At 40.8% G+C, this 23,609-nt stretch overlaps 1 long non-coding RNA gene across 6 annotated transcripts in view; it reads right to left on the bottom strand.

The window, feature by feature from the left end:
• The window catches only part of LOC103691188 (uncharacterized), a 108,264-nt gene that overhangs the window by 84,025 nt on the left and 630 nt on the right, over positions 1–23,609 (bottom strand). For 5 of the 6 annotated variants that reach the window (XR_005499291.2, XR_005499292.2, XR_590378.4 and 2 more), the window contains exon 2: positions 6,946–7,062. The exons of the other annotated variant lie outside the window; for it this stretch is intronic. This is a non-coding gene — a long non-coding RNA (uncharacterized LOC103691188). The remainder of the gene's footprint in view (positions 1–6,945; positions 7,063–23,609) is intronic. 6 annotated transcript variants of the gene reach the window in all.

The following is a 23,609-nucleotide window of genomic DNA, read 5'->3' as shown; positions in this document are numbered from 1 at the left end:
CCAGCTATACCTCTCTTGGGTATATACCCAAAAGATGCCCCAACATATAAAAAAGACACGTGCTCCACTATGTTCATTGCAGCCTTATTTATAATAGCCAGAAGCTGGAAAGAACCCAGATGCCCTTCAACAGAGGAATGGATACAGAAAATGTGGTACATCTACCCAATGGAATATTACTCAGCTATCAAAAACAATGACTTTATGAAATTCGTAGGCAAATGGTTGGAACTGGAAAATATCATCCTGAGTGAGGTAACCCAATCACAGAAAGACATACATGGTATGCACTCATTGATAAGTGGCTATTAGCCCAAATGCTTGAATTACCCTAGATGCCTAGAACACATGAAACTCAAGACGGATGATCAAAATGTGAATGCTTCACTCCTTCTTTAAAAGGGGAACAAGAATACCCTTGGCAGGGAATAGAGAGGCAAAGATTAAAACAGACACAGAAGGAACACCCATTCAGAGCCTGCTCCACATGTGGCCCATACATATACAGCCATCCAATTAGACAAGATGGATGAAGCAAAGAAGTGCAGGCTGACAGGAACCTAATGTAGATCTCTCCTGAGAGACACAGCCAGAATACAGCAAATACAGAGGCGAATGCCAGCAGCAAACCACTGAACTGAGAATAGGACCCCATTGAAGGAATCAGAGAAAGAACTGGAAGAGCTCGAAGGGGCTCGAGACCCTATATGTACAACAATGCCAAGCAACCAGAGCTTCCAGGGACTAAGCCACTACCTAAAGACTATACATCGACTGACCCTGGACTCTGACCTCATAGGAAGCAATGAATATCCTAGTAAGAGCACCAGTGGAAGGGGAAGCCCTGAGTCCTGCTAAGACTGAACCCCCAGTGAACTAGATTGTTGGGGGGAGGGTGGCAATGGGGGGAGGATGGGGAGGGGAACACCCATAAAGAAGGGGAGGTGGAGGGATTAGGGGGATGTTTGCCCGGAAACCGGGAAAGGGAATAACACTCGAAATGTAAATAAGAAATACTCAAGTTAATATTAAAAAAAAAAGAAGATGAAATTTTAAGACAAAAAAAAAGCAATATTCCCATTCTGTAAGGGTGCTGAAACCATGGCATCATGAATAAGTATAGCCTGTTCTCCTAAAAGATGAGCATTCACAGGGAGCATGACTGAGGCTCTGTAGTCAACAGTAAGACAGCACCTAAGCACTTGAGTAAAACTGTTTTGGACGTCCTAAGTTCATTCATCCAAGTCCTTCTGCCTGCAGCTCCTCCTGTTGGCCCAGATAAGACCAACCAAATTTCCTGTCATCCCACAGTCACACAGTAGCTGTGTGACAGTGAAGCTCAGATCCACATGATTTGGGCAAGTTCACTGTGCCGTCACTGGCTGACTATACCGACTTTCTCTTCAGCTTTAAGAGTGCCCATGGGTGTTCTCTAGTGGAATTACCTCACAACATCTACTGTGTGACCGTGGGATGACAGGAACTTTGACTGGTCTTACCTGGGCTCACAGGGGTATCAGACTATACTCATTCATGATGTCATGGTCTCAGCACCCTTAAAAAATGGGGATAAAATCTTATGAAAAGGTCTAGGCTCCCAAGCTTGCATTGTGACACTTTGGCTGTATTCTATTCGTCAAAGGAAGTCACAGGAGCATTTCAGTTTCAAAAAGTGGAGCAACTTACACTATGTCTTGATGAAGTCAACAGTGACACATTTCGAGGAGTCATGGGAAAAGAGAAGTGTGATTCATGGTTGGTCATTATTACTGTGCTTCTCCATATTATTTTTTTCCAGGAATGCTTTTAATCTATCAATAAAGAGTTCAGTCATTAGATTCTGTTGACTTCAAATTCTGCCACTGACATTTACCAGCTCTGTGGAATTTGGGCAAAGAACTCAAATCATCCTATGACTGTTTTCCAATGGGTAATTTGAGGAGGATAATAACATAATAGTGTGGGTGAAATAATTAAATATGGTCATGTCTGCAAAGCTCTACCAAATTTAAAACTCTCTGATCTTACCACTAAAGATGCTTTCCTGGAGGAAGTGAGGAAGTTGCTTCATTCATCAACTAAAGCATCAAACTGTCTTGTCCTTCCCAACATTGACACCAGTTAACTGTTCTCTCTTAAAGGTTTGAATATGGAAGGTTTTTAACATCCTGTTATAAACAGTAGGCATTAAAATTTTATTGTAATGGATATTATTTAAAACACACACACAGAGAGAGAGAGAGAGAGAGAGAGAGAGAGAGAGAGAGAGAGAGAGAGCGCTAGCTAAAGACCTAGTTTGGGACACTGTTCTTAAAATGAAGAACATGTCCTTGACTTCAGTGGGAGGAATGAGTGTTTGGCACAAGCATAAGCGGGTCCTATTGCATGGTGGGACTTGGCTCCTGGCTGCCTGACTGCGAATGGTTTTGGATGAGAACAACCTTCTGTCCCATGGGAACCTCAGCCTCATTTGCACACAATAGACTACTACTTACTGATTTGGGCTTCCTTAGGAACTTGGACTATTGAGGTGGAAGAGAACCTGCCTGTTATAGACTCCTTCCATTAAGACATATTTATAATTCATTGTCTAGAATATGTAAACTAAGATTTCTCTGGGGTCTAAACTAACTCGGGCTGTCTGATATAGGGTACTGGAGAGAGATCAGTATCACGAGCTAGGGTAAGTGGGCAAGCTTTCAGAGCCTGGGTTGTGTAAAATACAAAATGAGGCAGTCCTGTTAAGCTTGCAAGAGTGCTGTGAAGTTACGAAGTAACTATGAAAGTACTCGGCGCGTAGCGCAAATATTATTAAAGTAAATTATAATTTGGGTAAAGTGTGTGAGAGTGCCTGGCACATGATGGATTTTTAAAAAAATCATTTCCTTTGTTTAATCTTCATTGTCAACTTGGCCGAATTCAGAATCACAATCAGAACACCCTACTGAGGGTTTCTATGAGGGCGTTTACAGAACTAAGGAAGGAAAGTCTATCCAGAAAGCAGGAGCACTGTCTGAATCTGAATAACAAAGAGAAAGTGAATGGAGCACAACATCCATCTCTCTCTCTCAATCCCACAGCACTATAAATAGCCACCTCAAACTCCTGCTGCCATGGCTTTGCTGCTGTGATGAACTGTACCCTTAAAACATGAGGCAAAATAAATCCTTCCTTCCTTCCTGAAATTGTTTTGACACAATATTTTGTCACAGCAACAATAAAAGGAAATCCTTTCCAGCACCAAGGTTGAATTTAAGCTTGAGGCTTTTTATTTATTTTTGTACAAACTGAAATGTATTTGACTTCACTGTGGAGTAAGGAGCATTGCATCATTAAACATTTAAGATTGTGACATTTTAAGTGTATTAACCAATGGAATCATTTTAATGACAATTTTCAGCAGTAATTACGTTTTTATTTCTGTGTATTTGTATGCCATGGAGCTCGCGTGCAATTCAGAGAACAACTTGTCAGAATCAGTTCTCTTCTTCCCTATGTGAATTTCAGGGTTGGGTTTGGGCAGGCAGGCTTGGTGGGAGTACCATTACCCACTGTGGTGGTTTGAATATGCTTGGCCCATGGGAAGTGGCACTATTAGGAGGTGTGGCCTTGTTGCAATAGGTGTTGCCTTGTTGAAGGAAGTATGTCACCATGTAGGTGGGGTCTGAGCTTTTCTGGTGCTCAGGCTCTGACCAGTGTGGAAGAGACCCTCCTCTTGGCTGCCTTCAAGTCAAAATGTAGAATGCTCACCTTCTTCTCCAGCACTATGTCTGCCTGGACATTTCCATGGTTTTTACCATGATGATAGTGGACTGAACCTCTGAATCCATAAGCCACCCCCAATTAAATGTTGTCCTTTATAAAATCTGCCTTGGTCATGGTGTCTGTTCACAATGAAACCTGAAGATATCCACTGAGTCATCTCATTAGCTCTCAACAGTAATTATGTTTTAGAGTAAATCCATTTTTCACCTAAAGATATTTTCCAAAAGCTGTGACCATGGCTCAATGGGTAAAAAATGTTTGCCGTACATGCTTGATGACCTGAGTTTAAATCACACACACTCATATAAGAATAAGTGTGTTGACATGTGCCTGTCACTCCTGTTTTAGGAAGACGAATGGAGACAATCAAATCCCAATGGCTTTCTATGACAAATCTGACCAAAATGAAAAGTTGAGTGAGTAACTGTCTTGAAATAATAAGTTAATTAATGAAGTGGAGACCAATAGAAGCAGATGCAGATGTTAACATCTGGCCTCCACACCCATATGCATGACTAACAGAGAGGGGGGGAGAGGAAGAGGAAGAGGAAGAGAGGGAGATTCAAATTCACATCTTTTGGTAACTTAATGATTTAGACTGACTCTCAAATTAATGGATGTTCATTAGATACCTAGGCAATTTTCAGGAAGGTAGACTACTGAGAGAACATTACTAAATATAATTTAAAATTTATACATTTATAATTTTTCTCAGCTATCTGGACTGAACCAAGGCTAAGTAGGCACTGCCACTAAGATACATTCCTAGGCTCTTGTTTTTGCTACAGAAGTGCACTATTCAGTTTGGGTCACCCTGGAACCATGATCCTCCTGCCTCAGCCTCCCAAATGCTGAGGTTACAGTTTGAGTCACCACACCTGACTGTTTCATACATGTGTGTGTGGATACACACACACACACACACACACACACACACACATACACACACACACACATATTTCACTAGTAAATGTGTTTTTGCCACTTTGAGAAGTTGTGGTATAGAAAAATAGTATATATTCAAATTGATAGAAGGTTCACAAAAGGGGTTTGTCAAGGCCAAAATTAACTAAGGTTTAACTGGACTATTTATGTTATATTCATGTTTTTAAGTTATTTTGCAGCTCTTTGTAATTATGGGTGATATATGTGCAAACTGCCTTGTCTGAATGAAATAAATTGACTTACTACTTTCTTGAGAAAAGACCTACTTATGTTATCTGTTTGTGAGCTGAACTGAATCCTGTCATCTTACCGAAATCATCAGTCCTTTCCAACTTTCCAGTTCTTCTAGATTTCTTCAATATTTGGCTCTAATATACCAAACTATGATTTATCATTCATTTCCAAGGATTATTTCTGGGGACAGAAAACCCCCAGTGGGAGAGTATGATGTGTTCTATCTCCCATGCATGATATTTAGAGCCAACCCAAGGCTCATGTGACTGAAGCATTCCACAGGCACAGAGCACACTGTCCACCTCCCTCTGCATCCACCACCAACTCCACACTATGCTTCACGAGGAGGAGAAGATACCAGTGACCAGGGTATTAAGGTGGGATTTTAGATAAGAGCTAATAGTAACAGGGTTCCAACCTAGAGAATACCCCTAGAAAGTGTAATGATGGAGAAAGAGCTAGAAGAGCAGGGAAGATTCCCTAAGAGACCCTGCCTTTTGCATGGTGACATAGGGGAAGGAAAGGAGTGAGTTTCTCACTTAGCCTTATGTAAGGACTTAGGGACACAACAAAACTACTTCATTCAGCCAAATTGTAGAAAGACAAGATTCTCACCCAGACATCTTGATATAACTTAGGGACTTTCCTAACGTCTCAGATACTCAAATCCCTAATGACCTTTCCCCAAGCCTCCCGCCTTATACCTAAACGTTGTATTAGAAAGCTAGTCACATGTAATCTCCAAGATTGTGAGGGGAGAGAGCTTAGGGTGGTTATTATACACTGAGGGTCATCAAGTCTCTAGAGTCCTCAGGAGGAAATGTACAGCATTCACACAAGTAGAGGAGGGACCAAAAGGGATGGATGGACTTCTGGTCACCAGTCCCAATTCAAATAGAGCTATCTAAGTTTATCTGGTTTAGTTGTTGTTGTTTGTTTTAGTTTTGCTTTCACATTTTAATTTTCAGATGAAATTCTATTTGCCAAAATGATTTCACGTAGGGAGAACTATTTTTAAGCTTCTGAGCCCCAATACATATCTCAATTTCTCTCTCCCTTCCCTTTGCCCAGTTACCTGGTAGGTGCTGAACGTGGATGTGAGACACACCAGTTTTAGGTTCCTTGCTCCTTATTAAAAACCAGAAGCAGAGGAAAGCCTGTACCCATTTATAATAACCATATTTTTGATCAGGAAATGTACTGTTAGCTTTTCCCTATAAAACTCTGTTGGCCTATACAATGGATCTCTCGGCAGAGAATGGGAGCTTGAAATCCCCTTTCCCTCCAAGAGCCTTCCTCATCATCTGATTGTCTCCATTCTTTTCCACTATTTTCACTGGATGGTATCTCCTCAGGATTCTAATTCCAGCTAGAATGAATTGTTTTTGTTAGTTTTACCTTGCTATTCGTGTGGAACCCACAAGTGGCTATGAGCTAACTAAGCAGAGGGCAGGCATCACTTCTAGATTCTTTCCTCTTATCCTGTTGACACAACCAACACCTAGAATGTTTTCCTAAACATTTGACTCTTTCCATTGCATGACTGAAAAACAGTGCCCTCACTTACCAACCTAAGTTTGCTTTTAAGACAAATTTCAACCCAGGGATTGATGAGAATAACTTCATTCTTCAAGATAGAATTATCTTGAGTGTATGACTTTAAGATTCTTTAGAGTTAAAGAGGTTGGTGTTAACATGACCCATTTATAATGATGTGTGCCAAGATTTCCCCAATAAAAATATTTTTACCTCATTTGTAGGAAATGGACTAAAAACATTTTTTATAACTGATTAGAACATGGGGTTTATCTTGCTTCCTGACCCATAGACCAGGTCTATTTCTGGATTAGACAATGGATGTGCTTTTCCATAAGAAAGAGAAAAACTTGAAGTTCTAATAACTACCCTGGGGAACAAAGATAGGATCCTCATGGTGGATGCTGTGTGCAGGAAGAATTTGAAAATCTAAAAGTAGATACCGTGACTGCTATAAATACTTACTCTAATGTCTCCATAAAATTTTAGTGATATCACCATCGCTCAATTGTACTTTTCTGTACCAGTGAACTCTTTTGGATGTTGACATTGATATCTAGCTCAGTCATCCTTGGAGCAGACCTGAAATAAAACAAAATCCTGAAAAATATGAACCTGATTTTCAGAAACCAAATATCAGTGAGGAATGGGATAAGGCTCCTCCAGGCTGTGACGTTACAGTCGAGCTGGATGTACTTGAATATGGTGGGTCAAATGAGCCTTAGCTAACTTAGAATTGTAGTCTGATGAAACACAGTTGCAAACCCATTGATAAACTTCACACCCCTTGGTGCAGGAGTACTGCACTACTGAAGATTTTCATTAAACATCTTTTCCTTTTCCTCTTAAAATGGCAACAAATCCCTTTCACAAACCTGGTAGCTAGAGTGAAATTGTCAAAACAACTAAACATTAAGGGAGTCAAAAGAAAAGAGCATCAGCTGACACCAGCAAAGCCCAGAGTTCCATGGTCACATGGAAAATCTAGCCTTCCCAGCTCTCCACTGTCCTCTCCCTCTGCAGTCCTTGGCACTGTGCCCAGTGTCACCCTGCCCATAAACCGAAATGACCATTCTCCCAGCCATCCTCTCTTTCATTCACTGGAGCAGAGCATGCAGAAGCATTTTGTATTAAATATTTGTTTACAGCCTTCCAATGCTGAATTCTAAAATGGAATGGAGGCAGGAGACATAGCTGGATGCCAGTTCTCAACTGGATGATTCTGGAGGGACTCCTCAATCTCTCTGAATCATGGCATCGCCCATCAGTTATGGCTACTTTTTGCACCTTAAAGAGGATTAAAGTACATGAAACAGCTGGTCATAGTACATGGTACGTGCTCACTGTTCACCAGGAGGCTGGGGACCTTCCAAGGATTTTTCCTCCTGCACAATGTAACTTTCTTTTTCTTCTTCTTTCCTTCTTTCCTTCTTTCTTTCTTTCTTCCTTTCTTTCTCTTTCTTTCTTTCTTTCTTTCTTCCTTCTTCTCTCCCTTCCTTCCTTCTTCCTTCTTCTCTGTTTATTTCTCTTGTTTGTTTAGAGAAAAGTTCCCATGTAACCCAGCATGAGTTCAAACTCACTATGTAGATGACCATGATGTGGAATTCCTCACTCTCCCACTTCCTCCTCTCAAATGTTAGGATTATGGGTGTGTGCGACTACTGTAGTCTTAGTTATTTCCCCATCTTGGCTCAGCTCCATTCCATTCTAGAAGCCCCAGTATTCCCATAACATGGAGTAAAATCTACTGCTCTAAAATCACGGAGCTTTAGAAGTATAGAACTGACTATATGTGAGACGATTCCAAGTGCTGTAAAGACAAACTTGAATAACACAGTTATCTGTACTTTCCTAAATTATTCACTCTTTAATGACAATAAAATAGTAGATGAGTAGTAGAAAAAGTTTTCAAAACTCTTTCTGATTCTTTAGGTGGAAAAGTCTGTTTGGTGATAACGTATCGGTAGCTCCCTGCTCCCAAGGCTGTGTAACAGTAAAAGATAACATACCACAGGCTCAGAACTTTGGGCAGACAATAGTTTCTTCAGCTATAAGTTTATTCCATTCCCATTTCTACTGGATTATGCTTTGTAAATTTGCCAAGATCTCTTTATTTGTAGAACAAAAGTGACAATTCTTTCTTTTTTTCCTAACAGTTCTTGTTTCATGGATTGGCATGGATTTGTTCTATATGTCATTATCAAGGGGTTTCTATAGGTAGCCTAGTGGAATGCAATAATGAACCAGGGTGATGTGACCTTTGCCCTTAGTAATCTAGGAAGAGAAAGGGATACGGAGATGATTTGTTGGGTAATGTGATGTGCACCGATGACATCACAGCTTGGGAAATGCTCAGAAGGGGTACCCAACTTGCATTTGGCTGAAGTAGACAAAGAAGATGAAATAGGAAAAATATGGCAGTGAAGCAGAATTCTAAAGCAGGGGTCAGATGGCTGTCAGTCACCCAGGAGAAAGACTTCTGGGAGTATCTGTGAGGGTATTCCTGAAGAAAACTGACTGCGTGGGAAGACCAACCATCAGAGACACCTTCCAGGCTTCAGCCTTGATAGAAAGGGGTCCCAGGAAAACAGTGTGTCCCTGCTTACTCTACTTCTTCTGCCTAAGTGGGTGCCACTCCTGTCCCTCACCTCTAGATTTTGGCATCACCTGCCTTCCGGTGTACACGCAATACCAGCATCTCTCTAGGAGTCTTTCAGGCTTCCAGGGGTAGATTGGGAATGCCAAGGCATCCCTCACCTGTAGGAACAGTCATTCAATGAGCAGAAGGCCATCCGGCCATTGTTAGGCTTCAGACACTAGCCTGTAAACTGATCTAATAGATTATCTATCTATCTGTCTCTCTGTCTCCCTACCTACCTGTCTGTCTGTCTATCTGTCTGTCTGTCTACCTGTCTCTCTGTCTCTTTGTCTATCTATCTGTCTGTCTGTTTACCTACCTACCTACCTACCTACCTACCTGTCTGTCTGTATGTCTATCAATCTATCAATCTACTCACCTACCTATTACTTAGGTATGCATAACATCGATTCTGTTCCTCTAGGGGTATTCAGCTGTTTTATTGTTGTTGTTGCTGTTGTTGTTGTTAGAATGTTTGTCTTAAAAGAATCTACCCAAAAACTTTGGCATTTAAAGTATATAGAGAAAGAGGAAGAGTGGAAGAGGAGTAGAAAGGAAGAGAAAGGGAGAGGGAGGGGACAGAGAGAGAAAGACAGAGACAGAGACAGAGAGATAGAGAGACTCTAATTGTGACTGCTTCCTAGTGGCTCATAATGGAGTAACTTACGGGGTGGAAGTTCACTCAAACCCTCAGGAAAGACCGAGGCTTATACTAAGGCAAGGAGTAATTGATTGGTTGATTACTTTCTATTTGCTGATATTATACTGTGGGCTTCATATGCATTATCTCATTTAATCCTCTAGGGACCCATGCAGATGCCTCCTGAGATAAATTATGTTTTACTAGTGGGGAAACTGAATGATATGACATGCAAAGGTGAGCAGGGGTGGTGAAGATCAAAGCAGTTGGTATGTGTCAATAGGCGGGAGAGCTTCAGCATCGTACCACACGCAAAACAACGACAGCAACAACAAAAACATGCTTTTACATGTTTTTAGCATGCTTCTATGCCTATTAGATTAAAAAACATCATAGCTTTGCCAAGGAAACTTGTGGCACACTTATTTTTTGTTGCCTATTAGATCAGCGAATAAACATTTATTCAGACAGTGGAGAAAGGAAACCGTTGAGATGGAGGCGGTCACTAAATTGATCCCAATAATAAAACTGTATTATTTCTGTCTTGAGGCACAGCACATGGGCTGCAATGCACCATCACCTACATCAGTTCCATCATAATTTGCAGAAGTTCAGTTCTCCCTGGGAAAACAGTGTTGCTCTCTAACAACAGAGTCTGACTTTGAAATTGTTTCTACAGGGAAACTTAAAACATAGACAGTCCCTTTGCATTATTTTTGTACTCCTTGCTTTCCAAATCTTAACACCCAGAAATTAAAGAACAATGTACAAACTATTAAATCTTTTCTTTAGAGATTTGCCTGGAAGAAAAATCTGATTAGCCTTCACGTATGTCATTGCCCTCTCCCAGGGTATTTAGATGCTAATTAAACCCTGAATGTGTTCAATCAAAAGCCACCTTCAACAGGAGGCACTACAATCAGGTGAATGCTCAATGCACATATGGAGGTCAGAGGACAAGGTTGGGTGTCAGTGCTTGAATTCCGACTTCTTGGGGTCTTTTGCCATTCGCTGTTAGCTGGATTATCTGACAATGAGGGTATAGATCTTCTTTTGTCTCTGCCTCATGTTTGCCATGAAACCACTGGGATTACAGATGCCCACTGCCGTGTCCAGGTTAGTGTAGGTTCTGGGGATCTGAGTGTTGAGTCCTCATGCCTGCAGGGCAAATGTTTTACCTGCTTTGTTCTCTTCCCACCCCTATCTTTGCTCTTCATCCCCAACCTGTCACTGAGAAAAGTCATGTAACAGCTGTGACTAGTTTGGCTACAAAATCCCCCTTATCTAATCTCTGAAGGGCCCCTGGTGCCACCCAGAAATCCTTACTAATCTCGCTTGCTTTCCATCACATTTCCCAGGGCACTTTTCCCAAGTTTCTCCTTTTCTTGAGCTCGCAACCCATGTCAACACCACGGTCTGGATCTACCTTCCTGGAGGACTCAGCTTATTGACTTACTTTCTCTCCCATGAAAAACCTTCCTGATCCTTCTCCAGAGTTTGTGGGGGGTACTTCTCCCCCTTTACACCCCCTCCAAAAAAACACACAATTAGAGTGTGAGCTCAGATCTCTGACTTTCCACCACACCTCAGTTCGTTCCTGTCAGTGAGGACAAATGAGTTGTGTTGCACTGATCTGGTGTGGTTCCTTCTCTCTTCCCTAACGTTACTGCCATGAAGTATTTTGAGCATCTCTGACTCAGACGTCGGCTATTTCTCAGTCTTGATTGTGTGTGCCACACCTCTCAGGGCTGCATCAGCTGCTTATTAGAGTCGTGTCATGATGGCTTCTCTTTCGGATCACACTCCCAGATTGGGAAAGAAGCAGATCTTAGATCAGCCCCACCAGAGATGAGCCAATTAAACACCCATCCCCCATACTTGTTTAGATAACCTAGTCGATTCCTAATCAATCTTTATACATTTATGATAAAATGCAATTTTTAAAAACATTGCCATTTTGAATGTGCAGCTCAACAACAACGTTAACTACACTCGTGTTGCCCAACCATTAACCCTATCCAGAACACTAACATCTCCAGCGGTCAGAAATGTGATACTCGTGTCTGCCTCCAAGCTCCTGACAGTCCTCACTGTACTTCCCAGCCCCATGAGTGTGAACCCTCTAAGCACTGCACACTGAGAGGTATGCAGTGAGTGTCCTTTTGCGCCTAGCTCATTCGACTTGGCTTTCTTCATGGTGCATCCTTGCTGTGAAACTTACCAGAATTTGATTCATTTCTTAAGGCTGAATGAAAAGCCTCACATGTGTAGACCACTTGTCGGTCCATCTGCCTTTTGGGTTTTGTAATAATACTGTGAAGTTGAATTTAAAAATATCTATTCAAGTCCCTGCTTGGTTCCTTTAGGCATGCTCAGAAGTGAAACTGCTTCACCTCATGGCAAGTGCATACTTAATTGGGGGTGAGGACTACCACGCTTTTCTCTATATGAACAGTTGCTCTACTGGTTTACCTTGCCTCCAGCAGGCCATAAGGCTTCTCATTTCTCCACAGCCTCCCAAGAGGTTATCATTTGTCCTGCTGATCAGAACTATCCTGGTGGGAGAATCTGACTGTGGTTTTGATTTATCTCTGTGATGATTATGGGTGCTAAGTCTTTATATTTGCTCACTAGACTTCTAAATGCTCCTTTGAAAAGATAATCCACCCAAGAAAGCAAGTCCTTTGCCTATTTTTCACCAAGAGAGTTGAGACTTCTTCTTGTTCTTTTTGTTGGTCTTATTGTCAATGTCACTTTAAGTAAACATTTATTTCCTTTTTTTAAATTTTAAAATTAGCATACCAATTATTTTAGGAATTCAAAATCACATTTGATCCTACCACCTGGAAGAACAAAGGATGTCACTTCTATAAGTAGCTCCAGGATTCTGTGAGTAAAAATGAACACGGTAAGGACATAAGGGTGCAGCAGTGTTCTCTTGGCTAATTTGGGGTTCCAGCATCTGAAAGGCATTTCTTGGGTTTGATCTGCTTTCCTAAGTAGCATCATGCTGTAGCTGACTCACTATCTTCCCTTTTTCTTTAACATCAGCACATCTACTCGCTCCCCACCATGCCCACTCCTGTTCTTTCCAGATGAAACAGGATCTATATCTCTCCTTGAAGATATATCAGATTCCCAAATCTGTCTTCCAAAACAGTCGTCATATTTCTTTACACGAGTGAATGTAAATAGCCACATCTAACACCAATAAGCACTTGTGCCTAGTTCTGTGATTCTGTGGCGTTCTCCAAAGTTGAATGCTCCTGAACCAGGGTTCAGTAAAGAATTTTCGTTGACTCATAATCCTCACACTCCTGGACTCAGGGTTCAAATAGCTACTATCGCAATTACATTTTATGCTATTTAGAGATTACTCCTGCCTAACTTCATGCAGCATTTCCTATCTAATTAGTAGATATGAGTGCCATTTTCTCAAAGCACTCAACCTTGTGGCATCTCATTTTTATTATTTCTTCATCCCATTTCAAGATTCAAAGTAGGTTTTCTAGTGTTTTTTCCTTTCCACAAAGTGACAACTTTGCTACTAGTGTGCTAATAGCAAATAGACCTGGTCATAATTTAATTATCTGAAAATTAAAATATTTGATCAAACCTTATTTATAGAGGATGTGGTTCACATTCTAGCAACAGTACAATGTGTTCAGCTGAATAATTGGCATGTATGATCCAGCTTGGTGAATTAAGGATTATTTACTAAAATATTTTATGACCATGAAGTGGAAATCTTTGGTTTCTTTGGAGACTCAGTTGTATCATGTGATATCTTTCTAGAAACTGTCTTATGAGAGGATGTTTTGCTGAGAACAGACAGGTGTTTTTCTGGAAGCTGCGTCTGGAAAAAGGGCATGTGTTTTGCTGGAGCAGATGCTTGAGAGGCCATGTTATGTTTGAAAAGGGTATAAGGATAACCCAACAGACAGTGGGTGACACTGTGGCCTTGGTTTGCCTTGCCACTCTTTGCTGGTCTTCACTGGGCTTTGCTGGTGCTGCTTTTCCCTGAAGATGCTGTGGTATTGGTTCACCTTGCTTCCTTCACTGATCATCATTGACAATGACTTCATAAAGAGAAATGTGCCAAAGAACTTCTCAAGGTGACTTCTTGCTGCTTCTGCAACTTATGACCATTGGCAGAGCCTTGCAGTTTCTACTGGACCCAAACTGCCATTGCTGATTCATGAATGGTGTTTGTGAGTGGACTGAGTGACCACTGCTGGTTCATGTGAACTGAACTGCTGATACCCTGACAACGAAGGTTAGGATTACCCCAAAGAACTATTTCTAGACAGATCCACATTCCTCTTGCCCTTTTAACCTTTCCTTTCCACTATCTCTTGTGGGTGGTGGGCTAGAAGGAAGGTTAAGGAGTTTAAGAACCCCTATTAAAGTAGGTTTTGAACAATTATGAATCTACACGAATATGTACTATATGCATAATAATAACAACAGACCTCCTAGAGTCTTCCAGAACTAGAACTCTAATCAATAAGCAATTTCCATTGTTCTGCTGTACCCTATCCTTGCCTGGCCACTTTTTTCCCTATAATCTCTCAGTCCTGTGTTCAAGTTCACACTATGTCTCCAAGCTAGGAGGTAGGGTGAACATGTTTAAATATTCCTATTACTGTTTTTCCCCCAATCTTTCTCAAAACTGTTCAGTTTTCACAGATGTCTGGTGGTTAACATAGCCACATACCCTTCTCTTTCATTGAAGGCTTTGCTTAGGGGCTCTAGATTGTCCCCTTGTCTCCTGCTTTTTATAATCTCTGGGTAGCTTCACCATACATATAAATAAACTCCCTAAATCCATGGCCTCTATGCTCTTTATCTTTTTTACCTCTTAGCTCTACAAATATGACTCCCAGGGTCACTACTCAGACTTTGTCTCTGATGGTGACTCCACCCTGATCTCAAACATTCCACTCCATGATGAGCACCCCATGGGAGCTTTCAATACACAGACCTCATCACTTTTCTCCTTACTATACCTCACCTCTGACCTCACATCCTTCCTCAAACACTTAAAGCCTTTCACTGCAATTAAGTTTGACTCTTATCTCCCTGTCCCATTTCCACCTCCTCCCTCAGTCTTAATACAAGAACTCAGCATTCCTTGAACCAACTCACTGCTCTTTCTGGCCTGTGTTCAAGCAGTTCAAGACTACTGGGGTGAGGGAGCCCAAAGCTAAGTTGATTGGTTTCCTTTTAAATATATGCTCACAAACCTAATCAATTTCCTAATCCACAACGAAGATTGCTTATTGATTATAGCTTTAGCTCTGGAAGACTCTAGGAGAATTTTGTTGTTATTATGCATATAGTAGGCTTAAAATGTTCAAAACCTACTTTAATAGTAGTCATGTAGGTGTAAATTTTTCAAAATCTACTTTAGTAAGAGTTCTTAAACACTTTAACCTACTAAAATATATGCCTACAAAGTCTACTCCATTTCTAGTCATGCTCAGTCAATTCCTACCTAGGAAACCTATCAAACGTCGTCAGAAAATTCATTTCTTACTCAATTACCAACCTTTTTATTACATCTTATTCCATATCTATCCATATCCCTTCTTCCCATTCTGGCAAAATCTTTGAGTTACACACTTCATTGAGCAAATGTACGTTATCAACACTGGACTTCTCAGGTTCTCTCCAGTGGATGCACTTCTTCATGTTTGGTTTGTTTTTCCTAAGGTGGAAGAATTATCTATCAGTGATTTACTCTTTTACTCACGGCCTTTGTTTTGTTCCCTCTGGCTTTCTTCGAAAATGTGTTTTGTTTGTTTGTTTGTTTTCATTATGTCAGAGTGCTCTGTTTGCAGTGCTTAGAGTATAGTCTGCTAATGCATGGACCCCGTTCCTTCCCTTTTCCTGGTGTCCCAAATTAGGTCTTTAGCTGAATAAGTGTGTGTGTGTGTGTGTGTGTGTGTGTGTGTGTGTGTGTGTGTGTGTTGCAGTATGTGTATGGAATGGGGGAAGAGACAGTAATAATCTGTCTAATGTCTCTTATTTAAAAAACATTATGACATGAATCATCTAAGATCAGACCCCCATCCTCATAACTTAATTTAACATAAGTTCCATCGTTAGAGGAACCATCTCCAAATAGAGCGCAGTGGAAGTTAGAGTGTCAGTTATAAATCGTTGGAGGTGAAGGACACTTTTGTTAGTCTCTATCATCCATAAAGCCAGGACTGAAACTCAGGAGTGTCTAAATCTCCAGCCCCTGAACTTGATGTTAACACACATGGGTTTACTATTCCAGGTCCCTAGCACTACCCCAAGCCTCGAGGTCTCATATGTTGAGACAGATATTTCCCCATGGAGCATTAGCAGCTGTGTGGAGAGAGGGAAAGAATGCTCCGTCAACACCAGCCTTAAAGAAAGGCCATAACACACCCACATTCTACATTATTCTCATCTTGCCCCAGTTGAAGTACTAGGGGATTTTTTTCTTTCTGATTGAATGAAATCTTTTGTTCATTTTCTTTTTTACTCATTTGTGCTACACGTGAGCTGGGAGACATTTCCCTAAAAGGATTGCCCCAGCATTGCAGCCTAACCCCACAGAGCTGGACATAGTTCTGTCTGGACATTCTCAGGAATGGAATTTGTCTACTTCTCATCAATCAATGGGCAGCTGCAAATGCAAGTAGCAACAACTAAACATTGTTGTAACCACCACCTGGATATTGAAACCTTCATGCTCTACGGTAACTATGCTTCTCCTGGATGCATGCCAAATGGTCATCCTTCCATATCTGTGCATTCCAAATCCAGCCCAACTAAGTGGGCATAGGGAAAATTTAAGACTCACATTTGTCCTGAAGAATGTAGAGATATTTTCTTTACATTATTTTATTTTTATGTATTTGTATATTTATTATGTATTTTATTATCAGATGTTCCCAAATAACATTTGGGGAATGTTATTCCCTCAAAACTAGTATAGCAACTATTTACCTAGCATTTTTATTATATCGACTATCACAAATAATTGAGTGACTGAGAGAGAGTTTAAAAGATTCAGAAGGATGCGTATAAACTATAGGGGAATATCATGCCATTTTATACAAAGGACTTAGGAGTCTGTGGTTTTGGCATCCCTGAGGATCTTGCAGCCAATGCCTCATGGATACTGAGGGATGAGTATAATCATTCTTGTAGTTAGCAAGTAGCCATGCTGGAATTAGAACCATGGGGTTTGTACAGATGTATTCTGAAGCATGAATGGCATTACAGTCTCTCCTGGTTCCTGCATCTCCACCTTGCCTGTCCTACAGTCTCAAAGTGCTGAAAGAGAAGGCCATCCGAGAGTTCAGAAAATGAAAGCTTAGTGTTTGTGAGAGGATGGGGAGTCAGGGAGTGTCATTCTGGGAATACAGAAAACAGCAAGAACATGGGATCTCCAATCACCAATGAAGAAGGTTGGAGATGGCTCTGTGGCCAAGGCTCCCCCATGAGCCTATGCTTTTCTCTCCTCTTATGATACCCATGGCCTACATGGGAACTATGAATCCAGCATGTCCTCCGGGGTCAATGAGTTCTTCTAGGGCAGGGATATTGTCAGGTCAGCTGACAATCTCAGTGTTAATTCAATTGTCCATTAGTAAGATGAATACGTGTGAAAGTCAACTTAAAGGAGGAAGGTTCATGGCTTCAGCTTCACTGAGTCCATGGCCACTTAGCTCCATTGATTGTGGGCTTTATGGTAAGGCAGAACATGGTAAGGCCAAGTGTGCAGTAAAGGTACACCGAGTGTGCACCTGCAAGGCAGAGTAGGTGGCATCGTGTTGGGGTGGGGGTAGAGAAGTTCCACAGGAGACAGGGAAGCAGAGTTTGTTAATTCCCATCACCCATGGGAGAAGGTTTATGGGTTTATGGGCAGGCATATGAGTTATTAAACTACTAAAGCAAATGAGCTGTCAGAGGAAAGATGGAGGACCATTGTCTCAGTCACTGAGTCACCTGTCCCCTAAAGGATAAATCTCATTCCGCAGTTGCCCTCTGACCTAGACTGGATCAAAGCCTTCAGAGATCCCTTCTTCCCTTTCCTTCCCTCCCTCTTTCACACACTCCTACTCAATATTTCCCTTGGAATGTTCTTTCTGACGCTCTGACTAAGGTCTATGGGTCAAACTTGCTTTGATTCTTGAAATACCTTTGTCCTTTCCTCCTGTTTTCTTTTGTGATGAGTCTTGGTATTCAGACTTAAGGGGAAAAACAAATAGAAATTGTGAACTTGAGCCTATATAGAAATTAAACTATTGAATGGTGGGAAAGAAGAAACTGCATCATCCTGATTCTCTCTCAGTCCGCATAATACCAACGCAGTAGCGTTGGCTTTGGGGTTCCAAGCCATCTCTCTATCTGTTCTCTCATGCCTTAGTCCTCTAGAACTGAAACTTCAACAGGCATAGACACAGAACTGGGAAAGGGAGGTGCCATTTTGGCACTGGACCGTAAGTGGTTTCTTGGAATTCCTAGTGTTAGCCATTATCTATTCATCCAATTTTTAATTTTTGAGTGCAGCATATTCAACAAGGGATTGGAACTTTTTATTTACTGGGTTTGGCTCCTAAATTCTCTGCTCAGATTTATTTTTCCTGTAAAAGGGGAGTTGGAAACATTTCAAAGTATGTTTTAAAGGAATTGTCTGAGCTCTCTAAAGATCTGGGATGGGTAAAATGGCCATGCATTCCACATAGCTCATCTCCCATTGCATCAGTAACCAAATGGGCGGTCTCCATCTGTGGTCCTACAGAGAGCTCACATATAGCCCACTCCTAAGAAAGTCACTCTGAGGGACTTTCTCATGCTCTCCCTCCCTCCCTTCCTCTCTCAGTCAAGTTGTCTCTTGCCTGAAAAAATAAGATTGTTTTTGGGCCTATCTATATGTCAGGCAAAATAGCAGCTGTAGTCCATCAAATTGAAGCTCCCTTCCTTGGTCTCTCCTTTTAAATCACTTGACAGAAACACTATAATAAATGAATGGAGCATAGATCTCAAATCATCTATCTCTTTTGAATGTCCCCAGGCTTTCCAGTGTCTAATTAGGAAGCTGTATAATTAAGGGAGAAGTGGTCCCCTCTCTACCATTTATCAGGATCCTCATTGGCATGTATGCTTGTTTTAGGACTCTTCTGGAAGCAATGAAAATTGTAAGACTTCCAGGCTTTGCTGACATTGCAATATACTGCAGCTAGCTACAGCCTCTTAAGAGATGTGATTATAGGACCTGTTTACTGTAGCAAGACATCCAGTGCTGGCTAGACCAGTGCTAATGAATGCACATCCATGTAGTCAAGAGCAAGAGAGTCACCTCGCAGAATTATTGTTTAACCAAAGAAAATGTCACTTTATTCTCTGCAACAGGAAAGCATCCCTGGTATATACATGCTTTGTAGAATGCTAATTCAGCATTTAGGTATTATGAGCACTGTTTGAAGAGAAGACTGCTCAGATCCAACAGAAGCCTCATGCTATGGCTTGAACCATTACCCTGTTTCAAACAGAATCCATCTCAGAAATGGTTTAAAGGAAGAAAGACCTATTTTGGCTCATGGTTTCAAAGGGTTGCAGTCAAGGCAGGCAGGGGAGTGGCACAGGTCAGGATGGTGGGGACCTGTGGCAGTGCCTATTCATACAGGAAATCAGACAGTAACAGGAACTTAGGTGGGGAGCAAAACCAAAATCAGACCAAGACAAAACACCCACAATTCAAAGACCTGCTCCTGGTACATAATGTGTATGCAAAAGTCATAATGTGCATATATTCAGGTGCTGGTCCTCAGGTATCTTCCTACAGTCTTTGCTTGAAAAAGGGTCTCTCATTGGCCTGGAACAGTTCCATATAAGTCAGGCCAGTTGGTCCATTAGCTTCCAGAGATCTTCCTGTCTCTGTCTCCAATCTCTCCATTCCTGGGATCACAGGCCCGGGCCTTGCTTTACACATAGCTCATCTCCCATTGCATCAATAACCAAATGGGCGGTCTCCATCTGTGGTCCTACAGAGAGCTCACATATAGCCCCACTCCTAGGAAAGTCACTTTGAACTCAGTTTCTCATGCTTTGAGAGGGTGAGTGCTTTACTGACTGAACTATGTCCCCAGGCCTAAGAATTCCAAGTCTTTAATATGTTGTTTGAATCCTGGCATCTGACAGTTCTGAGGCTATTGAGAAATTATATGAATAAATAGTTACTACCTCTTTGGAGGGGCAAATTTGGATTGAAATTTTACCATTTCCACAGCATTTCTCTGACTCCTCTCTCCACCAAGTGACTTCTATGTCAATTACCAAAAGCTATGGCTTCTCCCTCCAAGACATCTCAAACCCAACTTGTCATCTTCATCCCAATCTAGTCAAGATTCCTTAAAGCACTTGTTTGAATGTTCAAAATCTTAGTCTCTCAGCTTTCTCTTCCTCCCCTCCTATCTCCCTATTCAACAGCAGTCTGAGTAATCCTCAGAAAGCACAGGTGTAATAATCAGGGTGCTTCTCCTTCATTTACAATGTTTTGCAGACAGAGTCAAGTTCAGTTTGGTCCTACCCTCCATGTCGTCTTCAGTCTAACTGTAGTCTCTACATTTTCCACTTTTGGTCTCTGCTACCTCCCATGGCTTGCACTCCAGGATTAGGGATTCTTCTCAGGCATTTGAATCCTTGGAGTAAGTTGGATGTAATTTATTGTCACCCAGCCCAGATCTTCCGGTTTCCAGGTCAAGTGACATCTTTTCCTTTTGGAGTTGAAGTCTTCCCTGACACATGACCAGAAGCTGTGTCTGCACTCTGAACACTTCCACTGTGGTGTTACTTCAGCCAGATGACTTTACACATTACTGTCTCTTCTCTTTACATGTTGTCATAGTTTTAGCTGGATACACCTGCCTTCTAGCAATCTTCCCCACTAGACAGTTACTCTTCTGCTGTAGCTCTAGTTCAGATCCCCTCTCTTCCTTGTATATAATCCCTCTCTTCCTATCTAATATTTATACATTGGTATAAATGAATAGCATGGGTAGGGTTTTCATCATTTTTTTTGTCAAGGTCATTTTATATAATCCAGACTGGTCTTAAAGTTAGGGTCTTTTACTTTAGATTCCTAAGTGCTGGGATTATAGGCATGTGTCACTATACCTAGTCTATTTTTTTAAAACTTAATTCTTTAATAACACCCATAAATACATAGCTAAGTAAATAAGTAAATAAACAAACCTTTCCTATTCGTCTACTCTATCTAACTTATATAAACCTACTAAAGTTCATGAGAATGTCGGAAAATTGGCATTCTTAGATACTATTTTAAATTTCATGTTACACATATTTTGCACCATAAATTTTCCTTCATAAGACTAAAAGTTAGGCAACTTTTTTTGACAAACCTTTTACAAGTTCTAAATTATTGTTGCTGAGCTCAGGAAGCACATATAAGTGTAATTTAAAAAGGTGTCTGAGTCATGTCAACAGGAGGAAGAATATGCACTTGAGTAGTGAACTTTGATTTATCACAGAGATGACTTCACTGCTGTCTCAAACAACCCTGTTAGATCAACAGAATAGTCCTCATCAGCACTGTTTAATCAGTGTGGAAAAGGTAACGCATAAGAGGGGCTAAGCAGTTATCAAGGTTCCCTATTGAGATATTGGACATGGTTAGTCCTAAAATTTAGTATTTCTGGCCCTATACTAAGTTCTTCCAGCTGCCCCCACACTTACTGCCTTGGGCTAAAACAGGTGACTTCATTCCTCATCAGTCATTGATTTACCACGGAACATATTACCACTGGGGTCCAGCCTTTGTAGTGTAAGGAGTGGAAAACAGAATAGTATCATTTTCTTATTTCCAACTGGCCTTCCTTTCCATGTTCCTAGATGTGGTTGTATAAAGTCTTTGTTTCTGCTTCCCCCTCCTCTTACCCCCAAGACTGTGGGTAGAGCCAAGACAGATGAGAGACAAGTCCAGGAAAGCAAAAGCAAAAGCTAGAGTTCCCCTCACCTGGAGTCACCCTGGTCTTGGATTTCTTGATAGGAAAGATAATTTATTTCTACATTACTGTAGGCCTTCAAGTCTTTTGTGTGTGGAGGCATCACAACAGAGACAGCATTGAACTGTGATATGTATATTTATATGGAACTGTGATATGTATATTTATATGGAACTGTGATATGCATATTTATGTGGAACTGTGATATGTATATTTATACGGAACTGTGATATGTATATTTAGGGTAGAGATTCTTGAGTCTTAGTCTCCTTTCTAACACTCCAATTTGGGGATCTTATTGTTTGGGGTTTAGGATTCTTTACAATAAAAAGAAGGGCATGAGTTTGATTGTGCTCAATGTATCTGGCAAATGCAGCAAGGAGTAAGAATCACTTGGTGCGTGGTGGATTATAAATGTCCTTCATTGGTATTCCAACTGTATCAATGCTTCAACCACTTTTGCAAAGTGCTCTTTAGACTGAAACTTTATACAAAACATTTTTTATTGGTTCCCTCATCCTTTCTTCTTTTGTTAGAGAGGAATTGGGTAAATCAAAGGTAAATTATTAGATCAAAAATACAAACCTCTGAATGAACTTCATTTCCCTAAAGCTCAGAGATCATTGGGCAGGGCTGGGCAGGGGATAAAAGGCTTTGATAATAAAATTCTGGATTGGTGGTGGGTTTGGAGGGCTGCTGCAAAGATGAGAATTTGCCTTGAAGTCAGCAATGAATTCTTCAAAGACTAGTCTAGCAAATCAAAGACTTGTCATTTATTTGTTTTTAATTTTCCTGCAGAAAGGTTTTTAAGGATTTAGCAGTGCAATTTTACTGCATTATAAAGAAGACAGAAGAGGTGGGGGAAGAGCTGCCATCTCTTGTCTTGAAGGACAGGCTAGCTTAGATAACTAACCTCACCAGTTATCTGTTTGGAACAGTCGGAGCTCCTTATCCTTTCAGGATGAGTTCCAAGACACCTAGTAAATGCCAGGAAACCCAGAAACCACCAAATCCTTTGAATACACACACTCTCTCATTTTTTACTGTATGTACATGTCTGTAGTAGAGTTTATTTTATGAATTAGATGCAATAAGAGAATAATAGTTAATAATAAAATAGTGCAGTTATAACAATAATTTCTATGAATAGGGCTCTCACTTTCTCTCAAACTATCTTTTTGTATGTTTACCTTTCCATTTAAGGGGAGTGTTTCACAGCTTCTCTTTGTTGTATCTAAATTACCAGTTTACTCTTCTTGCACTTTGGTACCAGACCATTATTGTTCATTTGTTGGGAACGATTATTAATTAAATAAGGGTAACTTGAATGCAACTGCTAGGATGCTGAATCCATTGCCTTGCTAATCGAGATGATATTATGTGATTTGGGGATTGGGAGCACACAGGGCTTGGATACACTGGACAAAGAAATGATCCAAGTCCCATAGGCGGTGGAATGGTCCAGCACAAGGTTTCATCTGATTACGCTAAAGTAGCTAACAATTTAAAATGTGTACGTTGCTTATTTCTATGACTCCAATGTAATGTTTTCAGATTTTAGTCAAAATGAATAACTAAAATTACAGAGAATGATAGCTCGGTTAAACAAGCCATCGTACACAGTGATGCTATCAAAGTAGCTTACGTACATCAGGCTTCACAGCCTTTCTGTACTGAAGCTTTTACATACAACAACTTTTACATACAACAACAATAATAAAAAGTCATATCATCAAGAAAGGTACCACGTTAATAGAGTCATATATAAATATATAAGTATATTTATATTTATAATTGAGTCATATGTATGTATGTTTGTTTGTTCACATCCTGGTCACAGTTT

The sequence above is a fragment of the Rattus norvegicus genome, chromosome 1, assembly GCF_036323735.1.
Source record: "Rattus norvegicus strain BN/NHsdMcwi chromosome 1, GRCr8, whole genome shotgun sequence".
Classification (NCBI taxonomy): Eukaryota; Metazoa; Chordata; class Mammalia; order Rodentia; family Muridae; genus Rattus; species Rattus norvegicus.
Note: the sequence above shows the minus strand (reverse complement) of the source record. Positions and strands in the feature narration are given on the sequence as shown.